Consider the following 20770-nt stretch of genomic DNA (forward strand, 5'->3'; position numbering starts at 1 on the left):
TTGATTAGATGTGAAATTGTATAGCTGGGTGTCACTCACATGCCAACCACTCAGGATTCTATGTTATCAATTAATTTCTGTTGAGACCTGAACTGAGGAGCTTGTGACAATTCTGTTTCTAAGGACCTGTAAAATTAGGGCTAGACAAGAATTTCAGAGATGGTGACAGATATATAGACTTGTGCCATCTGAATGAATGTATTCACTACCTGTAGCATAGCATCAATTAAAATGCCCTATAAACTCCATAATAAATCATCCTGGTTTTTTCTCTCTCTCTCTTTTTTTATTTTGTAGTAGGATTTGATTGTAAAAATTCTTTGACTAGGCGCTGAATTCTCAGTTGTAGGACAATTAGCCAGTCAGATGACAGGCTTTAAATTACGCAGAAGAAAAAGGAAGTTAACACACATTCTGTCAAAGCTACTGGATCTTTTTTCTTGTAGCTGTTAAAAATACTTTAGAATTAGGGATAGATTTTCTAGGAAATATATATAAATTACTATAGAAACACAGAATGTTAGCGGTATACCTTAGAGATTATCTAAGTAAAATCCAAGAAACTGAGGCCTGGAGGCTATTCAGAGACCCACCCAAAATCACAAAACTCATACTTACCAGAGAAACTTTTACAAGCTAGGCTTCACCAAGAAATGCAAGTCAGTGAAATTCTACCAGGACCAAAGGGAGTTCATGTGTCAATTGTACATTAGGACCTAACAAGAGTGTGAAGATATGAGCCCAGCTCTGTTCGTCACCATGGACCCTCTTGCTGAGTGCTATGATGAATAATCAGGTACTGTAGAGAATTCTTGAGACTGGAACAAATACCAAAAAAAAGCATTTATTTTTCAGGTATACTCCTTGCAGAAAATCCATTCTCACACAAATACCCAAGCACTGTTGCTACAGATGAAAGTTATGTAGCTTTAGTATAGAGAACCTTCTTTGTGGAAGCATGTTCTAATCTATGCTGAAAGGATGCTACCCAAATGATGATGACAATAGTAATCATTATTCCTTCAAAACATTGGAGGAAAACGTTACTTGAACTAAATCATTGGAATATTGGGGAAGCAAAGCATATACGTTATTTCTGCACTGCATAAAACTGAATCTGATAGAGGACAAGCCTGACTGTAAAGAGGCAGTAAGTGAAATAATCAGCATTAGAATTCATGTCTTCTAACTTCTATTTCACTGCTCCGTGCTTCAAGCGATTCAAAATATATCATATTTTCTCAGTATTAAGGAAACCTTGTTGCATTAGTTGAGCTGTTTCTCAGAAACATCACCTCATTGAGAAATAAACATTTGAAATCCTTACTCAGGTACTGGAATTTTCCCAAGAGAAGTTTAAGAGCAATATTCTTCATAGTTTAATAAATTACATGAGTGTATATACCATTATATATCTGTATAATTTATGTTTAAAACTGATTTATCTATAAGGGAAGTAAAATCAATCATTATTGGATTATAAATGTATTTCTTAGTCATTCACTTATATTTTTTCATGTTGTATTATAAAAAATAACAATTTAATAATGCAAAATAAAAGATTAATTTAGAATACTTAAGTGTGGTTTTGACTTTTTGAAAAACAGTTTTGTTTCTAAAACGTGTTCTAGATTTCCGTTTTTTGTTGTTGTTGTAAGTATCCAAAGGAAGCCAATATGATTTTCAGGGCAATGAAAGAAATATGTGAGTGGAAAAGCAGTATTTTTACAAATATTTTTAAGTTCTTGGTCGTATTTCACTCCACTGGGGAATGTGATCACAAATCTGGTTGGAATTATAAAGAAATCAAACTTACCAGTATTACAACTTCTGATGAAAGGGAGAATTCTGCTGAGAATGTAAAGATAAATGTGGCAGAATAATTACCTGTTTGTCACAGAGCTAAACCTTATGACAGCGAACGCTGAAAAGGGTTTCTAGGAAAATGATTTCTTTGGTTCATGAGAAAACTTAGTTCATACTATCTTCAACTAAGCCTCCACGTTGAGCTTTCCTTTTTCCTATTTGTATTTCAAGCTGTTGTCTATAATGAAAATAAAACAGGTCCCGTTCACCACTTAAAGGGAGGACCGAAGAAGTAAAGCTGAGCTCTAACTAAACTCCTTACAGCACTCTAGTTCTGCCTTCTCGAACGTGCTCAAAATCTCCACCAAAAAATACCACCCCAGAATGGCAAAGGGTTAAAGTAAAAAAAAAAAAAAAAAAAAAACAGCATAAAGATTCAAGCCCTTGCAGGAGGAATATAACTCAAGTTCTGTCGCCAAGTGTGAGAACATCTTTATTGTTTCTCTCACTCACCACAGAGACTCAAAAGTTCGCTCTCATCTTCAGCTTGTTGCAGACACACACAATGCACTTTCTCAGTCTGTACTCCACCACAACCTGTAAATCCTCTGAAGTTCTATGTAATTGGATTTTTCCCAATATAGGAAATAAACATTCTTTGATTTTATCTAGCAATTTATACTTTCCACAGTGCTATCAAACATTTAGCTGATTTCGACAACCCTGTGGAGCACATCACACAACTAAGTATGGGTGTTCCTTTTGAAGAATTAGAAATAGAGCAACATTCTTAGGTAATATACACTGAGAAATACTTAGGGGTATAAGACCATGATGTATGTAACTTACTCTCATCAAGTTCAAGGGAAAATATATATTTCAGTGAGGAGGGAAGAGAGAGCAAGTGAGCAACTGATAAAGGAACTGGGGCAAATTGTTAACAACAGATGAACCTGAGTAAATTATTCTTGCAAGTTTTCTATAAGTTAGCTCAACTCCACAGACCTCAGTGGGGTTTTTTGGTAATTATTTTCAAATACAAATTTTTCTTAGAGAGACAGGGGAGTTAAATAATTCACATAGGCAAATAGAGCTGATCTGAAGCACTGTGAAGAACTAGAATCCAGATCTTCTATTTCTCCACACTTCCTCCAAACTTATCATTTATTTCTGTATAAACTGAAAAGTAATTTCCACTTCAAGTACTTACAAACCACAATCACATCTTTCTCCAGTCAGTCACCAATAATCAGTACCCTAGCCCAGGAAAACTCATTATTTAACTGTAACTTATCATATTACCCACTGCAAATCATTTTTACAATCCTACTTTATCTGATCCTCATAACTCCTTGAACGAAGTAGGTAACACAGGCAGAATTGGACCCATTTTACAGATTAAGAAACAGGCTATGAAGGTAGCATATCATCATTATTCATAGCCACTAAACAGCAGTCCTATTCCAGAGACAGATACTCAAGTCCTAAAATTCCAGAACCGGTACTCTTTCCAATACATCCTCTTGATGTTCCAATGCCTTTTTATACCCTGAATGATCATATCTAAATCTTCTTGGGCTTATGTTGTGTTTAGCCATAGAAAGAAAGAACATTCTTTTAAAGAACAAAATGACTGAGAAAGATGCCTATGTTTTATTTACTAATATTACAAATAACAGCTAAAATTTATTAAGTACCTACCTGCCATGTACAAGTAAGTGCTTTATATATATATCATCTAATTTAATTTTTTTCAACAACTCTATGACCTGGGGAGTCCCCATCATGCAAACAAGGAAAAGGGATCTGAGAGCTTGACTCACGTGATTGATATGGTTGACCTACAGGGACCAAGTCAGCACCCGGACTACTCCAGAGCCCCTATCATGAATGAAATCATCCTTATTCCACATTTCTATTTTTTTTTCTTTAAGTTTGGTTGATAGTTTAACCAATTCTTGTATCATATATCCAGTAATTTTTTAAATTCTGTGAGTGATACCATTCATTCCGAGAACATAGTTTGTATGGAAAAGCGTATGGATGAAAAAGCAGGACCACATCTTAGTTACATCAACAGCGGCCCCTGACACATGTGAAGCATTCAATAAATGTTTGCTGAGTGAACGAATGATGTTCGGAGTGCTCTAAAAAGCTTTTAAGATGTCATGATCTAAATACTTAAACACAAAGTATTTAAATTAAATTGGTTCAATTCACCAAACCTCAGGTTTATAGCAAAGCATACCTTTTCAAAGCCAGAGAGAAAAAAATAATAAAAGAAACAAATTTCACATTTTTAAAAAAGGCTTTTCCCTGGAACGTTGAACTGTTCTATCGATAATTGGACAGATGTGGCTTTTGACTGGATAACCTCTTAGATGATCATCTCTTGTTTATATGACAAAAAGATATGCTCAGTCTTACTGCTAATTGGACTTTATGACTTTTCTCTTTGCTCTAACCAATCGGGATAAAAAGTGAACACAGCTGACTTTGTAAGGTGCCTTCACAGGTGGCGCCTGGGTGGCTCAGTTGGTTAAGCGTCTGCCTTCGGCTCAGGTCATGATCCCGGGGTCCTGGGATCGAGCCCCGCATCGGGCTCCCTGCTCAGTGAGGGGTCTGCTTTTCCCCCTCTCCATCTGCCTGATGCTCCCCCTGCTTGTTCTTTCTCTCTCTCTCAAATAAATAAAAACAAAATAAAATAAATAAAATAAATAAGGTGCCCTCACAGGCACCCACTGAGCAATGTGTAGGAAGGGACCAGTCAGGAAAGAGGTGAGCTTAGGATAAGCGGCAGGATATACAATATACATTTTTCCCTCTCTTCTTCCAGCCCACACTTTCAGCCCTCCCTTTTGTGGTTTCTTCCCACTCCAAAGTTTTCAATAATACTCATCTGTATACGTTTTTCCTCAAATAAGAATGGTTGGGTGAGCTGAGAAGTGAGAAGACCACATTTACCTTCTTCCTTCCTCCATTAGTAATATGACTCCTGTCCTGGCCCCCTCATACGAGCACAGCAGACAGACACCTTACGTGCACAACTTAACCTTACTGCAATGTAAGGAAATTTCAGGGTAAAAACTGCATTCATGGAAGTCAGTCACATATCAGGTCTCAGGTTACTCAGCTTGGCACCAGTTTAAAGCATAGAGCAGTTCCTTTCAGAAAAGGCCCATTATCACTCCCTTCACTGTCCATCATCCTTGCCTCAGGCTCTGGCTCTTAGCCTCTCTTTCTTTTTACTAATGCACCTCCCAGGCCCAGACACAGGTACTTGCAGATTCTGCAGAATGAGGCTTTTTCCTGTCTCAGTCTCCGCACATCCTCCACCAGCATCCCTCGAAGAGTGCATGCTCTGCAGTTGGCTATGTCCGGGTCTCTGTCCCACAGAGCTCCTGCTTCCTCTTCATCTTCTCAGCCCGATCTGCGCACCTGCGCTTTGCCCCAGCTCCTCTCTCTGGTGTATATGTCTTTGTATGTGCAGTTTATTCCTTTGCCTGCTCACCAAAACACTGGAGGGGACAATCTGAATTTGGCACATACTGAATTTCCTGGATGACGTTCCCTCTGTTCATATTTTCTACGTCTCTCTAACCCACTGTTTTGTACCAAAAGCTTTGTTGGGATTTCTAACACAAACCCCAACACCCTGAGTTTACCTGATTCCCTGAATAACCGTCCCCCAGGCTGAAGTCACAACAGTAACATTCGTGTTACTGCTAATGATTATCAATCACTGCCTTTTTAAAGAGATCCCCATTGTTTTCCTTTATATAATTAAATATTCATATTTAAACACAGAAACCTAGGCAGCTGTTGATAGGATCGCTCCTCGGCTTACGCTTACTGAAAAAAAGGAATGTACTTTTTACTCAGCCGGGGCAAATAATACCAAACTCATGCTTAAGACATGAACTCCCTAAAAGACTCTGAGGAAAGGAGAAGAAACCGAACGATACTGAGTACTTAGTGCATGATAGACACTGCTATTCACATGAAGGCTTTCTTAGTCATTCTAGTTGTAAGTAAAGGAACTAGATGAAAATACCACACACCTGTAGAGCTAAGAATTGGACCCAAGTCAGTTTGTCTCCCAAAATCAATGCTGTCTCTCCAAAGAAAGTTCCATATAAATGCTAAACAGTAAAACCCCGTCATTAATTACGTGAAAGCAGTTTACATTTTCCTGCAATTTACACCCTTTTTTTCCAGATTAATTAAATCTCCAACGCTGGTAAAGTGCTTCTTCCCACATTTTACTAGGTTTTTTGGTAAAAAGCTAAATGAAGTTTGGCTGTGAAGCTGGCGAGGAAGAGAAGACTGAGCTTCCAATAAAAACTTGTTAACTGGTGTGCAACACTGTGCCCATTAAGGGTGGAAAACTCCTACAGAATACAGACTGGTCTGTACGTTGCTTGTTAAGGGCCAGCCTAAGTGTTCATCTCTTAGATCTGTCTGGCGGGCTTATGCCCAAGCCAGCCTTGAGAGGGCGGGAAGCACCCGCCGCCCCCACAGGAAAACACTATTGGTGATTTTGAATCTAGGGCATTGCGATGCACGTGCTGCTGCATGTTTTCTGTAAGGCATTATCACCGTTCCAAATAAGCAAGACATACACATGCTTACTTAATGCGTTTTCCTTTGATTTACATGCCCTTGCTTCTTAAATCATTTCCAGAAATCCTTAGGAAATGTGAAATAAATGTGTTATCTTTTCCTCCAACAGAATGTCAGATCAATTCTCGAAAGATCCTTTCCAAATGCTTTAGTTCAAACCAGCTTTAACAAACTTGAATATATACACCATAATTAGGAAGCCAATTTATTCAGTTAATTTGCATCAGTCTAAATAATTTTTCCTGACAGATAACTTCCGTTCTAAGTACCAAGTACTTCTTAATCCCAGTCAGGTTATTGCTAAGGATAAATGATTTCACATTTCTCATAAAGATGCCAGTCATTAAGAATATTAACGCAAATTCCTTCCCCTTGAATAGAAATGAGCTGTTATGTTAGCAATGTTGCTGCGTCAGCTTTTCTATTGTCAAATACAACAAATGATGAGAAAATCAATTTACTCTTTAGAATTAGTCAAGTGAGGAATCCTTTGAAGTGGGGGTGCAGGGTTTTGCCTGGGTTCTATAATCACATAAAAGCGGGTACTGCGGGTACTGTATATATGTTGGTAAAATGTTGTGAAGTTTAATGAGGACTATTTGCTGCCATAGACCTTCCAGACAGAATCTATCTCTGAAAAAGAATTCCCCACTCCTAAAATAGAGGTTTGATGAGCAGCAGATGTGGTTTAAATGAACCCTTGTTCAACTGAACTAAGAATATATTTTGATTCGTATGAGGCACAGGCCAGAAAAGGGGGTGTTGGGGGTGATTTTAGCACAGCCTCAGCATTGGGTTTGGTTGTGGAGTTTGAATATATTTATTTGCCCCATAAAGTTTCTCTTGTAAGGCAGAATGCAAATGAGCTTTTAGTGAATACTTCCTAATAGTCAGAGGATGCTATACTTGCTGCTTACAAAACAATTTACAGTTTTACTTTGTGGTCTAAAAATGTGTGGAGGAAAGAAATTCAATGGGTAGCCATAACCTTTAGAGTAATCTATGCCCTGGCAATGATTTGCAAGTTCCATAACTTTGTTTCTCCACCCATAAAGGGAAGATTAGATGGTTGTTCAAGAATGACAAGCATTTAATATTTGGAAATGACTAAATAATGAAGTGCCTGGATTCTATAGAAATGCTGGGGAGAAAAGAAGATTAATTTCAAACCAAAATCTAGTACAAACATGACCTTCCTATTGTAAATCTCATGAATAGGAAAAGAAATTACATCTAAAGCTTTGTTTCTAGGGCTCAGAATTTGGAAATATATTAATATTGGAATGTTTCCGATGGGGGGGTGGAAAGATCTGTTTATTATAATCTCTTGTCTGTGGAGATGAGAAAAATTCTTTCTGCTACATCTTACCGAAAGAATGCAGTTAGTAAAGATTTAAATGACAGGAATGGAAGGGTCATCTTTTGATTCTTTTGCCTTTAGGCAGGGCTAACCTTAAGTCATCTCAGGAAGGAGAACAGTGTGTTGCTCCCAAAAATCTCCAGGTGAGAATGATAAAGATGAAAACGAGCAGATGGGAAAGCTCTAGGGCCTTGAAATTAATAAAGGTCAGCTCTGGCTGACATAATTTCAGTTAAAATTCATTCCTATTTGCAAATAGCCTGACACTTAGCAACACTCCAAAGGAAGTGATGTTTGGCACCAGTTCTCTGAAAATTCCATTTAGTATTAGTATTCATGTCTGGTCATTGTTTTGTTCACCTCCTCTTCACCCTGACGGTGTGGAAAGTCCTGACCTAAGGTTCTAGAATGACCAAACACAGGACATCTGACACTGCACACATGGGATCAACAGTGGATTGTTAGTCTCATATACTCACAGCCCAGGGGAGGAAGACACTACAGGCCCGTAGAGCCACACAGCGGTTGCATTCAGAAACAGAGTGAACAAGAAAAGGCTGTGGGGGACAGGCTTTGTAGTTACAAGAGGGTGAGGTGTAGCTTGATTCCCAGGGCGGGATCTGGTTGGCTTGTTTCAGGTACGGCGTGGTCTGACAGGGAAATGAAACTTCCCTGGTTTGAGGACCACGTGGATACAGCTGCTCCAGCTGCAAGGAAGCTCGCCAGGTGGGGAGCCTTTCCCACTCGGAAGGACAGGGAGTTCACTTTCCCTTGGCTATATTTGGCCCCTCTAAGAGTAAAATCTTTGCCACACATACTGTGTCTCATATGAAGAGAGCTGCTTCTGACTGGATTAATAAACGTGGAGACATGAACACTTTCCTAGTGAGAGTATTCTCAGGCCAAGCCTATATATATAATTAGCTAGGTGATTCATGGTATCCTCTGCTACTCACTTGGATTTGAATGAAAAGAGGAAGAGAACCCGATATCATCCAAAGTATGTATTTAATTCCTCACTTGATTTTAATTTGTCACAAGATGAATGTTGACTAACTTGAGACTTAGAGCCAAAGGGCCGAAGATGGTCTAGCTCGCTGAAGTGAAGGTGTTTCTGCCTTCCATTTGTCATGAAGAATTCTGTCAGGAAATGAAGTCAGGTCAAACTATCTCTCCCTTTCCCTGCTATTTAACAAGTGAAAAGATAAAGCATATGGGGAGACCAGTGGTTTCAGGTGGAGCTTGGACTTCTGATGTTAATGCCAGGCCTGTTTATAAAATCTTGGGCAAGGCATTTAATCCCTCTGGCCCCCAAGTTCTGTACTTTTTCATGAGGAAGTTGAACTAGACCAAGAGTTTTAAAATACTTCTTTAGCAGCAAAACCCTTGTTTCGAACAAAACTTAAGGTCACTCTACAAAAGAGAAATGAAGCTTTTAGTTTGAGTCCAATGAGTGGAGCCCAAGCCCAATTGACCTGGCCTCTCCCTTACATTTCCTCCTTCCCAGTTCTTCCCCAAAGATTCCTAGGGCACTTCCTCAAGATCCTAGGGTTCCTGAGAACCCAGATGAGCCACTCTCTCAAGTTCCTGCCAGCTTTCAGCAGAATGGAAAAATTGTAGGCTGGGTGTTCAGATAGACGTGGGTTCAAATTCTCATCCTGTCACTTCCTTAGCTGTGTTACCAGTTTCTCCATCTGAAAAGTGAAGATAAAAATTGCTCTGTTTTAGGACAAGTGCTACGTTAAGAATGCATGTAAAGCATCTAGCCAGTGCCTGGAACCTCGGAGGGCCTCATAAATGGTAGCTATAATAAACATTATGGCTCTGAACTGAGCAGGACAAAGTGAGGAAAGATCCTATCCATGAACTACTAAATTGCAATGAGACCTCTGTCATTCCTGCAGCCAACACCCCAAGAACTTGAGGCTAACATTTCTCTTTAGAACCTGAATTGGCTTTTATTGTTCCAAATTAGTGGAGGCGGGAACATTCTTCTAATTGACTGAACATTTTGTATGTACTGGAGAACATGTACTGTGTAGACACATCCCAAGTCTCTTAAATGACACCAAGGTCAATCCAACCACCACAGATGGAATTTAAAGCACAGTGCTTTCACCAAAGAATAACAGGGGAAACGTCATTAAGAACACTTTCGGACAAAGCCACAAGAAATGCAGTACCTGACAGCTCACGGTCTATGTTTCACCCTGTATCATAAAACAATTCACCAGAGAGCTATGGTTATTTCGCGGACCTGCTGTCGTGATAGCCTGCGTTCTTTCAGTAGTGCAGGAGTTTCCCCCATAAAATGCATCCCAGAAGTCTGCTTTCTGAAAAATCTCACCTTTGGGGAATTTTCCTGGCATCCTATTAAGTAAGCGCCACTTTATAGGTCCTCTAAATGTGCAGTAACAGAGGCTCAAGTAGACGCCAGCCATCCTGTTCCCCTCACGAACTTACATCCTAGAGGAAGCTGACTCAAGTTAAGTTGGGATGCTCCCCTCCCTGTTTTATGAAGTTTTCCTTTTCTTTTTAAAATTTATGAAAATTTCCAAACATACACAAAAGTAAAGGATATCACACACCCCCATAAGCCTATGGCCGGGTCCGGGATCAGTACTCCACCACCACGTGGCAGCGTTCACCTGAGCCTGCCGCAGTTAGACCCGGCCCCTCTCACTGCAAGGGGACCCTTGCACTCCAAGGCTGACGGCCCAGGCACGATCAGGTCCAAGGGCTGGCAGTTAAATCCAGTCCACACTCGTACACAATCATTAAGCTCCTTGTGTCCTAGGCCATCCTGGGGAACCACATAAGGCACCCCGAACCTATGAAGGCACTCAGCACAGGAGGGACGAGAGCAGAAAAGCAGAGAGAAAAGAGGGGAAGCATTTTGTGGGGAAGTTGGGATCCAACGAAGCTTTGAAGGAAACGGGAGTGCAGATATTCCAGGCTGAGGTGGAGGATTGAGTAAGGCTAGGAAGCCAAAGAACTGGAAGGCCATCTTTAGAGTATGATTCATATTCTAAGGTACTGGGGTAGGTGAGGCCGAGGGCTGCCTGGGAAGTTGGTAAGGAGTGTGGAGACACATGGAAGTTTCCAATACCAGGATGAGAAAGTTCCTTAGGAGTTGGGGGGAGCTGGGGAGCAGTGCCAGGAAGGGGCAGAATAACAACCATCGAAGAAAAGAAGAGGTAGCAAAATTGGGGAGGGAGGGAAGCAGGGAGGACTGATGATCAGAGTGAATCAGAACTTTCTCAGACCCGAGCTCTGGCCTCTGGCGGGGGGGGGGGGGGGGGGGGGGGGGGGGGCGGGCGGGGGGGCGGAGAGAACCCTCTGGATCGGTCTAGCGCTCCCACAGAGAAAAGCGTGAGACCCCACGGAGACCACAACTCGAGGATGAAAATAGAGGGTTCAGCCCTGGCTCGGGGAGCTCCCTGCAAACCATCGCTGGGAAAACAAGAGCCCGGGAACCAAGAGAAGCAGCAGAAGCACCTGGTCTGAGTCTCAGAAACATCAGTGTTTACGAAGCACTTGGTCTCTGGAACGCCTGCCTTTCCAAATACCACATCTTCCTCAGGCACTCCATCCCGCCACAGGCGGCTACTGTGCCGGCGCGCGGGGAGCTGGTAGGGGGGGCGGGGGGGGGGGGGCCGGAACCGCACGCCCGGCAGCCTGGCCCGCCCGCCCTCCGAGGAGCCTGCCCCCGCGGCCGGCCAGCTGCAGCTCACTGTTTGTTTGCCGAGCTTTGCATACACATATTGGGTTGCCTTTTTTTTTTTTTTCCAGTCAGTTCTGCAGTGTCCCGAAATTCACCCCCAGTGTAACTTCTGCCTCTGCTCCTCCTCTTCTTGGAACTGCCTTTTGTTTGTCTGGCAGCCTTGGTTCTATGGGGGTGTGTGATGATAATAATACGCGGGCTTATATAACCCTCTTCATCTTGCAAGCACTTCGCAGACAGTCCCTAATGAATCTTCAGGCCGCTATCAGGCCGGGCGGCTGTAGCGGCGGCGAGCAAACCCCCAGCCCGGGCGCGGAGGCCAGAGGGGAGGGCGGTGCGGGTCAGAGGCCAGGCCTCCCTGGCTCCCCGCGCGCCTCGGAGGCCAGGGCAGATAAGGAACAATGACTCGCGGCCTGGGGAGGAGGAAGGAAGTCCCGCTGCCACCTTATCTCTGCTCCTCTGCAGGCTCCCAGTTCCCAGAGCTTGTTCTCTAGAGAAGATTTGGAAGGCGGCTTTCGTAAGTATGATGCTCTGCTTTTTCTTTAAAAAGGAAGGAAACAAACTTTCCTTACTGCCCTTGTCCATTTCATAGTATCTCTTCGTTGGAAGCATTTCCCTCGCTCGGATTCTTAGGTGACGGAAAGTGTGTTTCTGGCCAAAGCCCTCCACCCAGTTGGGTCCCTCCTGAAAGTTACAGGAGGGGAAAGAGGTTTGGGTGGATAATTCACTTCACAAAAGAGCACCCAGGCCAGGTGCTGAAATTGGCCACTGCGACCGGGTCCTGGTCATGTCTGACTGGTCTACACACATCTCCTCACCCTAAAGAGGAATTCTGGTTATTCACCTGGTTTGTTAGGCAACCAGAGCAGATGGCAGGACTTTAATCTTCAGTTTCTCCGCTTGCCGTGCTCACAGTTTCAGACAAATAGAATTGTTGGAAGTTTCTCTTCACACTATGAAATAAGTCCCATCTTTTGGTGTAGGCTTGAAACTTGCTCGGGCTTGTGTGAACTCTACAAAACACTGTAACTGCAGTGGACATGTGAATTGTTATTAGGTTGTTCCCTGCCTCGCTGAAGGGTCTGAATATTAAAGGAACATGGACACTAACTTCTGAAGCCCTGGCAAAAACCAAAACTCTGTCATTAAACTGCATTTTTGTGAAGAATGCTGAATTCACAGAGTAGTTTTCGCAGGGATGATGCTCATTGCGTTGAGAAAGTGTTTTTCAACAAAAAGTGAATTTAAAACCTGAGAATAACACTAAGAAAGATACCATTTCTGAACTTATTTCAGTTCTATTTTGGGTAGTTGTACAATTTGCACTTACAAAACCATGATGATAACTTGGTGCACTATGGCATATAGAAAATTAATGTCTTTACTCAGGTAAGAAAACTAAGATATATAAATTGACAAGACCTCTCACTTTTAGTGCTATAACACTGGGCTTGATTGTCTTTATCTTTAGATAAGCAGATGTGAAAACCACATATAATGAGTATGTATAAATGTGTGTGTTTGCATGTATGTTTATATGTTCAAATGTATGTAAACGTTCAGGATAATTAAATATATATTTACACATACATATACTCTTACATTTCTTGTGTCTATCTGGAGCTCAGAATTTTACATGATATAATATCCAAAATGGGCCAAGTGGAAAGATTTCATATCAAAGTTCAGAATGCAATAGAACTCTTTATTCAGCAAACATAGGAAACATTATAAAATTATGTCTATTTTAAAGAATCTCTTTAAATGACATCTCCACTTAGAATTTTCTGTGGCTTCCAAGAAATTCTGAGGCATAATTAAAGTTGAAAATGAGACTGGATTCTAGTTGCTTTTACCCCTGAATTTAAAAGTGATCTGTCAACACTAAATTCTATATGCTAGCTAATTTAATTACAAAGATCAGCCACATAATCTCAACATTATCTTCAAAGGCATACTCAGTCATAGTAGAAAGAATACAAACCATGATGGGGTCCAGATTTGAGGCTTGCTTTTGCCATTACCTGGTTATATGATCAGCAACAAGATCTTTAGGATTTGCAGCCTCAGGTTTCGCGTTTATAAAATATGACCAATACTACTTACCTCAAAGACAGGATTATTGAAAGGACTGAAAGGAGATAATATATATGAACTACTTAGCACGGTGTCTGAAAATAGCAGTGTTTCAGTCCATTTTAGGGCTTTTCCATTTACTCTATTTTTTCATCTTTGATTCAATTCATTCATTTATTGAGCATCTACTATGTATTACATGCTACACTAACACTGGTGATGCAAAGGTGAATAAGATTAATATCCTGCCCTGGAAGAGTTTATAATCTGAGGGGACAGTTGGAAACAACAGATAATTTTCTTAACAGTGCACTACCTATAAAAACAGAAGTGTGTTTAAGGTTAAGTGACAGAATTGAAGCCAGAGTGATTATTTCTGCCTAGTGTCAGTCAAAGGAACTTGCATAAAGATGACAGTGATTGCATGAGTCTTAAAGGAGCAGCAAGAGGTGTGGAAGGACCTAGCAGAAGAGGAGAGTTGGAGAGAAGGTGCAAGAAAGCCTGGGGTTAGAAGCTGGTTTCAGTTCGTGCTAGAGTGTTGAACCTACAAGGGGCTGGAGACTTAGTCAGGGGCCCAATCATGAATATTCCGGTGCCTCATGCTGAGGTGTTTAGATCTGTTACTCTAGTAAAACTCAAAGTCATGCATGAATCAGCTTATGATCTTCAAAAAGTCTGTTTTGTAGGTTCATATCGATAAAAAAAAAAAAAAAGCTTGGGCTGAAATGTAAACCAACGGCATCATTAGGACACTAATGATAGTTTAATAGATGATGTATTTGTTTGTAGCAAAGCTGTCCCGATGACGGAAGCATGGCAGCACCAGCTCCTTAAACTCACCAGTGTTGGCACTGTCAGAATCAACAGCAACATTGAGTAAAAAAATCAAAAAAGTGTTTTAAAAAGTATAAAATTGCCAGATTTGGCGGGGGGGAGGATTTTAGGCACTCTCTGTTATGCTTGATGCCCCCAAGAAATGTCAATATCTGGGCTTACTGGGCTCTGAGCTTTCATCTTGCATCCCTGCTGTTGAGCGGATTGTTTTTCCATTAACTTTTCAACAGGAAGGCCATGTCTAGGGCAGCCTTGCCAATAGCCATGCATACCCTTAAAAATACTAATTTGTACTTCCTCTGAGCCTTCAGCAATTAGGAGAGACTAGGAAAAAAGATCTGAGGGCTAGTAGAATACTTATTGAGGAAGAATACATATTCACAAAGAATATTTAGTCATGAAGAAGCAGCCCTTCCTTAGCAGACTTTTCCACTCACTTGCCCATGAATTAGGGGGCGCACTCGGAGATTGGAGGAAAGGAGGTCATTTCTCACCTGGCCATTACTTCGCCTACAACCATCTCCTCCTTCCGTGTGACGGGCAAGTTCTTCCCCTATGCTTGAACGGTGCGTCATTGGAAAGGAGTGGGGGCGGGGGGCGCCTGGGTGGCTCAGATGGTTAAGCGTCTGCCTTCAGCTCAGGTCATGATCCCAGGGTCCTGGGATGGAGCCCAACATCGGCCTCCTGACTCAGCAAGGAGCCTGCTTCTCCCTCTCCCTCTGCCTCTCTCCTGGCTCATGCTCTCTCTCTCTCTGTATCTCTGTGTCTCAAATGAATAAATAAAATCTTTAAAAAAAAAAAAAAAGAAAGGAGCGGGGGCTGGATAGCATTTGCGAATTTTTTAAAAGATGACAACTGGAAGAATTTTAACAGAATGAAGAGAAAACAATCTGATTAGCAGACAGGAAGCTGTGACTTTTTAAATCTTTGAGGTCTGATTACTTGATAACCTTAGTTTTCTTATACCTTTCACCCTTTCTGCACTCAACACTTAATCTTCCATGGCAAAGCCTCGATTGGATTTCCTGCATTTCATAGTGCCTTCCCCACCTGAACACTCTAGAGCAAATACCATTTATTAGGAAAGGGGCTTAGCCCCGGACTGCATGACTCGTCTCACAAAGTCATATAATATTTCTTTCTGGTAGGCAAACTGTATCAACATATTTTAAAACAGATTTAAGAAGCTATTCCCACTTGTAAATAGAAAGGTTTTCTCGCTCATCAGAAAGATATTTGGTTATAGCTGAATTCCATCTGGCTTCTGATGGTTCACTTCAAAATTCCCCAAACTTCAGAAATTATTTTGGGCTTTTGAAATCATGAAAAAGGTTTCTATTTTTACAAAATATTTCCGCCATGAAAAAAAAAAAAGAAAAAAGAAAAGTTCCAAAAAGGAACAATTACTGTATCAGTTATACAAAATAATCATCATATGTGTATTTTAGAAGAAGATGGACTGGCATCATGGGAAAGTTTATTATTTAAAGAAGGAGTGAGATATATTGGGGGGAATTCCCATTAGCACGATAGAAAGTATGAAGAATATACTGAGCTTCCATATATGGTGCTGGCCATTCCGCATGTAGGTTACTCAGGCCATTTAAAGTCTTGGCTCCATAAGTGAGTGTTACACTCTTCGGAGTCTTTTTGGGGTTGCTGACATAATGATCTACTCCAGGCTGGGTGCTGCCTGAGCCACCATGCTCTCCTGCACGATGTTTGAAGAGTGGGACGGGGTGCAGCTGTGCGGGCCCCCAGACACCTGAGTGCAGAAGATTGCTGAATCTTGCTTCATTTCTGTGCTGTTTGGAAAGCTGGACGCTCCCCAACTCTCTCTTGGGTTTGGCTTCCTGTTCACATGTTTTCTCGTCTCATGTCATTGTGCATGAAGTAATAGTCCCACATGCGAGCACCATCCACAATGGCAAGATTTGTGTGGTTCAGTGCAAGTTTTCTAATGAGGACATTTTGGACCTTCCAACAACTCCTTAGGGAAAGCAGTTTGGAACTGTTATTACTTTCCAAGGCATTACGAGCACAGACAGAATGCACTTCTGCAACAAGGTGAAAAGCCACTTTTAGGAGAAATTAAAGGACTGCCGAAGAAAATGACACGTTTACCTTACACATCTATCTCCATGTGTGTATATGTGTGTACAGTGTAGAAAAATACCTCCAATTCAGTTTAAAAACATCAGGTACTGTTTCAGCGTTTCACTATGAATGGTGCTAGTGTTTTCCACCGAGGACTGTTATTTTAATGACATTTCTCTGCAGCAAAATCTGATGAGTTTACGAAGTTTGAGAGCCAGGAAATGCAGCTCAGTTTCTGAACAACTGAAAGCCAAGAGAGTTAATTTCAATCATCTACTTACTTTATAGCATGGATTCATAAGTGCTATGTACAACAGCGCTAATACAGACAGAGAAGCCAAACCAAACTTTTAAAGTACAGCTCTTAAACCATCAAACTCAGCTTCCCAGTATATTATCAGCAGGTGAAATTGTACTGCACAGCTGCGTTTATCTGTGGATGTTAATGTCAAATTAATAGGCATATGTGCCAATGTTTTATAGAATTTTAGAGCAGAAAGGGGTTTTGGATGTCTCCTAATCTTATCTGTGCATTTTATGAACAGAGAAACTGAGATTCATACGAGTGCTCGCTTTCTTGCTCTCTCATTCCCTCCCCCCACACACACACGTGTTTGTGCAAGACACATCTGAGTCTTGTGCTGAGTCGTTGCTTACAGAAAATATCATAAATCTGGCTTAAGAAAAAGAAAGGGCAAAATGACCCAGAGCCAGGCCAGTGATGGCCTGCTTCATTCAAGTTTGTGTGGCCCAGCTTCAGCGCCGTGTGGACCAACAATTTATCCTTGCTTCAGGAACCATTCAAGGTCTTAGATTAGGTGTTTTTGACCAAAACTTGAATAAACTCCAGAACAAACCCGGAATCAAGAGGTAGCTCAGATCCTGATGATGAAGGGGTGCTTCATTGGTGCATCATACTTACTGGCGGCCACATTATGATTAGAGTATGAGATGTAGACGAAGCCCCAGGTATAACCCTCACAATTTAACAATCCTAAAATCTGATCGAGAGATGAGCCCTTCACCCATGTAGGCAAGCAGTGACAACAGTGGGGACTGGATAACTAAATGCTACATTGCATGGCATGGGTTTTTAAGTATTGGAGTGCTGGTGAGAGGAATGAAAATAGAGGTTGTTAGGAAATGTCAGGATTTCAGCTGATCCCAGAGGGGTGCTTAGAATTTGAATAGGTGGGGGGGGAATAATGGTGGATTTTTCTAGGTAAAGAACAGCAGAAATGAAAGTATAAAGAGGTGGGGGAAGGGGGAGAGGGGGGACCCTGAGGAAGCCAGGCTGGTGGGTACTCTCTTATAGCCTTTCCCAGCCTGATCAATGGACCACCTACCGAGCCCCCAGTAATGCCTTATGTTATTATCTACTAAAATGTTACCGAAATATGTACCCTAAAAAACATAGGTATTAATTACTTGAATTATGTTTATATAACTATACACCTGCAATAATAACATTATATTTATATCACTGAAAATCCAAGAGAAATTGCTGATTAAATATGAACAAAACCATAAACGAATAATATTCTCTTTAATGTTAATTTTCTGTGCCAGATGATGCCGTTTTGCTGAAATTAAAGAATAAATTTGTTTTAACCGTGTTCATTCATGAAATTATTAAAAAAGAAACATTTTAATAAAAAATTTCTATTGCACACTTAGTACTATGCCTATTTTTAACAAATTGTTCCAAGAGGTGCGTGTGAAGGAGGACAGGATCCAGGCAGTACCTCTGCTGGCGTCCAAGTTATGGAGTGGAGAACCGTGATGGCTCAGCCATCCTATCACCTTGCTCTGATCTGGCCAATACAACATTACACAGCACCGCCAGAAGCATTTGCCTCTCGTGGGCACATACTTATCAGCCAGGTATTCAGGCTGCCTCTGTTCTCCCTCTAATAGCCTACAGCAATTAAATTGTTACATTATAATCCCACACGTTACCAATTTAATGATGACAAATCAGAGCCCTCATTTATAAAATTTATGGAAACTCTGCTCCCGTTCCATGAAAATACCTTTTGATTGCAAATTACCACTGCAAGGGCAGTTGTATCTTTATTACAGGCTAAAAAAAAAAAAAAAATTAACGTAATAACAATGGCCAACGTTTACAGTGTGCTTACAATGAGCCAAAAATCCTTCTAAATTTTTTACTTGGTTGCTAACATGTCATCTTCCCATCAACCCTATGGGTTAGATACTATCTTCAATCCCCTTTTTTCAGAGGCTTCTGAGGCATAGAGAAATTCAGTAACTCGCTCAAGGTCACATAGCCAGTGAATGCTGTAGCTTGGAATTCAGGCATCCAATTCCAGGGTCTGCTACCCCCAGGAATATATTCAGAATGATTGCAAAAAGAGTGTTCTTTGGCATTAGGCTATGCCAGCACGACCACAGCCAGATACTTAGAGCTTCACGCTCCCGGGTAAACATTTACTTGGGGAGATCACAGGGTGTCATGCATAATTATAAACATAAACATTTCCATGTCCTCCAGGAACATATTTAAAAAGTAGACCTCTGTGTGATGCTTACAATAATTTGTAATATTATCAGAGACATGGGAACAGAGAAGGTAAAAGTTGTCCGAGAGCTCAGCACCTCCCAGGATCGGAAGCACAGGGGAGGAGTCAAAAGGCCAACTGGGTTGGGCGTGCCAGATGACAGAGGGTGGTGTAGATGGGTGGTGGAGCTGAGCTTCTGTCAGGAATGGAAAGAGACATGATAAGGGTGGCGTGGGAGGAAGGGTCCTGCAGCCAACAGGCCAGCACCAGGGAGGTCCTGCTGTGGCAGTCTTGCTATAAGAATGAAGCTTCCAGAGCAGAGCAAAAAGGACTCGGTACTGCCCACATTTAACCTAAATCAGCAGGGCCAGTTCAGACCCAGAAGAGATTCCAGGTCTATTGTATGGAGGGAAATAATCTATACACACTACCTCTCAGATTCCCCTCCGTGCATACCAATAGACACTGGTTTTCACCAGTGAAGGGGTAAGAAGGCTCCACAAATGAAATGTTCTAATATTTACATGGGCAAGAAAAATAGTTTTTAAAGGTAAAGGAAATGTGGGGTTGTTAAAGTGTGTGTATTGCTTTCCTATTCTTTTATATTTCTGATAGCTTATATTTTCTCATAAGATATATATGTTATATATTTTGTTTCCTCTTCTATACTATGTATCATATGATGTGTACATGTTAAAATGTGCTCTTCACTGAGGCAAGATTACATCATCATACACTGCATTAATCTGGGTGTTTCCTCTTATTCAAAAGATCTAAGTTGATTTTAGTTACTTACAGTTTTCACCTGCCATGAATGCAAAATAGAAACAAACTTAACCACTTGTAAATGCTTACTTTGCTACTCATCAAATAATAGCTTGCAGCAGCTTTAGGAGATTTTATGAATCAGCACATTTTCCTTCCAAACAGGTTCCATAACCTGAAATTCGAGGTCACCCAACTTTTAAACTTGGAACGCTTTGTAAACTTTTAAAAAAGAAATTCTTCTATATTAGTTTTAGGAAATCTAGTCAGAGAATAATATGAAATGAATCCAAGGGAAAGTCTTTCCCTTGATGAAGAGAGAGACGAATGGGAACTCCTACAAAAGCACTGAATTACCCACCGTATTTCAAAGTCTCTTGCAAGTGATTGTAAGAAAAGCAGTGTGGATAAAATTTGGAGACTATTATTCCTAATGATGTTCCCCTTTGAAGTTTGTGAAAGGGCGCCATCTGAGAGATGAGAGAAGCCACTGATAAAATGCAACTGAGGGCACATTTGCTGTCCTCCATTGTAGGTGCTGACGGCCACCCACCACCGTCTGAAGAAGGTGATTTTGGCGGATGACATGCATGTTCTCCACGACAGAGTAATTGCAGAAAATCTTCAAAGGTACTCGTAGCAAACATTTATCTCTTGCTTAATTAAGCCAAGGCGCTAATTAAAGCTGAGCACCCCATGTCACTTGAAGAGGGACTGTTCCATGGGGAATTGTAAGAAACGGAGGAACCCTGCACCTTCCTGTAACATTTTCCTCCTTCCTGGATGAGAGAGCTAAAAGGGGCCTTAAATGGGGTAGAGCCATTGCATGAAATTAGTCTTCAGGAATGGCAAAAGAACTGTCTGAATAATGAGTATCTAAAGAATCAGGGGCGCCCAGCTGGCTCAGTCAGGAGAGCCTGTGACTCTTGATCTTGGGGTTGTGGGTTTGAGCCCCATGTTGGG

The 20770-nt window shown here is 41.2% G+C and overlaps 1 protein-coding gene across 8 annotated transcripts in view; it reads left to right on the plus strand.

Moving 5' to 3' along the window:
• The window catches only part of SULF1 (sulfatase 1), a 174622-nt gene that overhangs the window by 11984 nt on the left and 141868 nt on the right, over positions 1 to 20770 (plus strand). For 3 of the 8 annotated variants that reach the window (XM_027602993.2, XM_027602956.2, XM_027603011.2), the window contains exon 1: positions 11724 to 12030. The exons of 1 other annotated variant lie outside the window; for it this stretch is intronic. The gene's annotated coding sequence lies outside the window, so the exon portion shown is untranslated. Of the gene's footprint in view, positions 1 to 11723; positions 12031 to 20342; positions 20438 to 20770 lie in introns of those variants that run through there. 4 more of the 8 variants (XM_027602968.2, XM_027602961.2, XM_027602978.2 and 1 more) reach the window with 3 other exon arrangements.

This window comes from Zalophus californianus, chromosome 4 (assembly GCF_009762305.2).
Source record: "Zalophus californianus isolate mZalCal1 chromosome 4, mZalCal1.pri.v2, whole genome shotgun sequence".
Classification (NCBI taxonomy): domain Eukaryota; kingdom Metazoa; phylum Chordata; class Mammalia; order Carnivora; family Otariidae; genus Zalophus; species Zalophus californianus.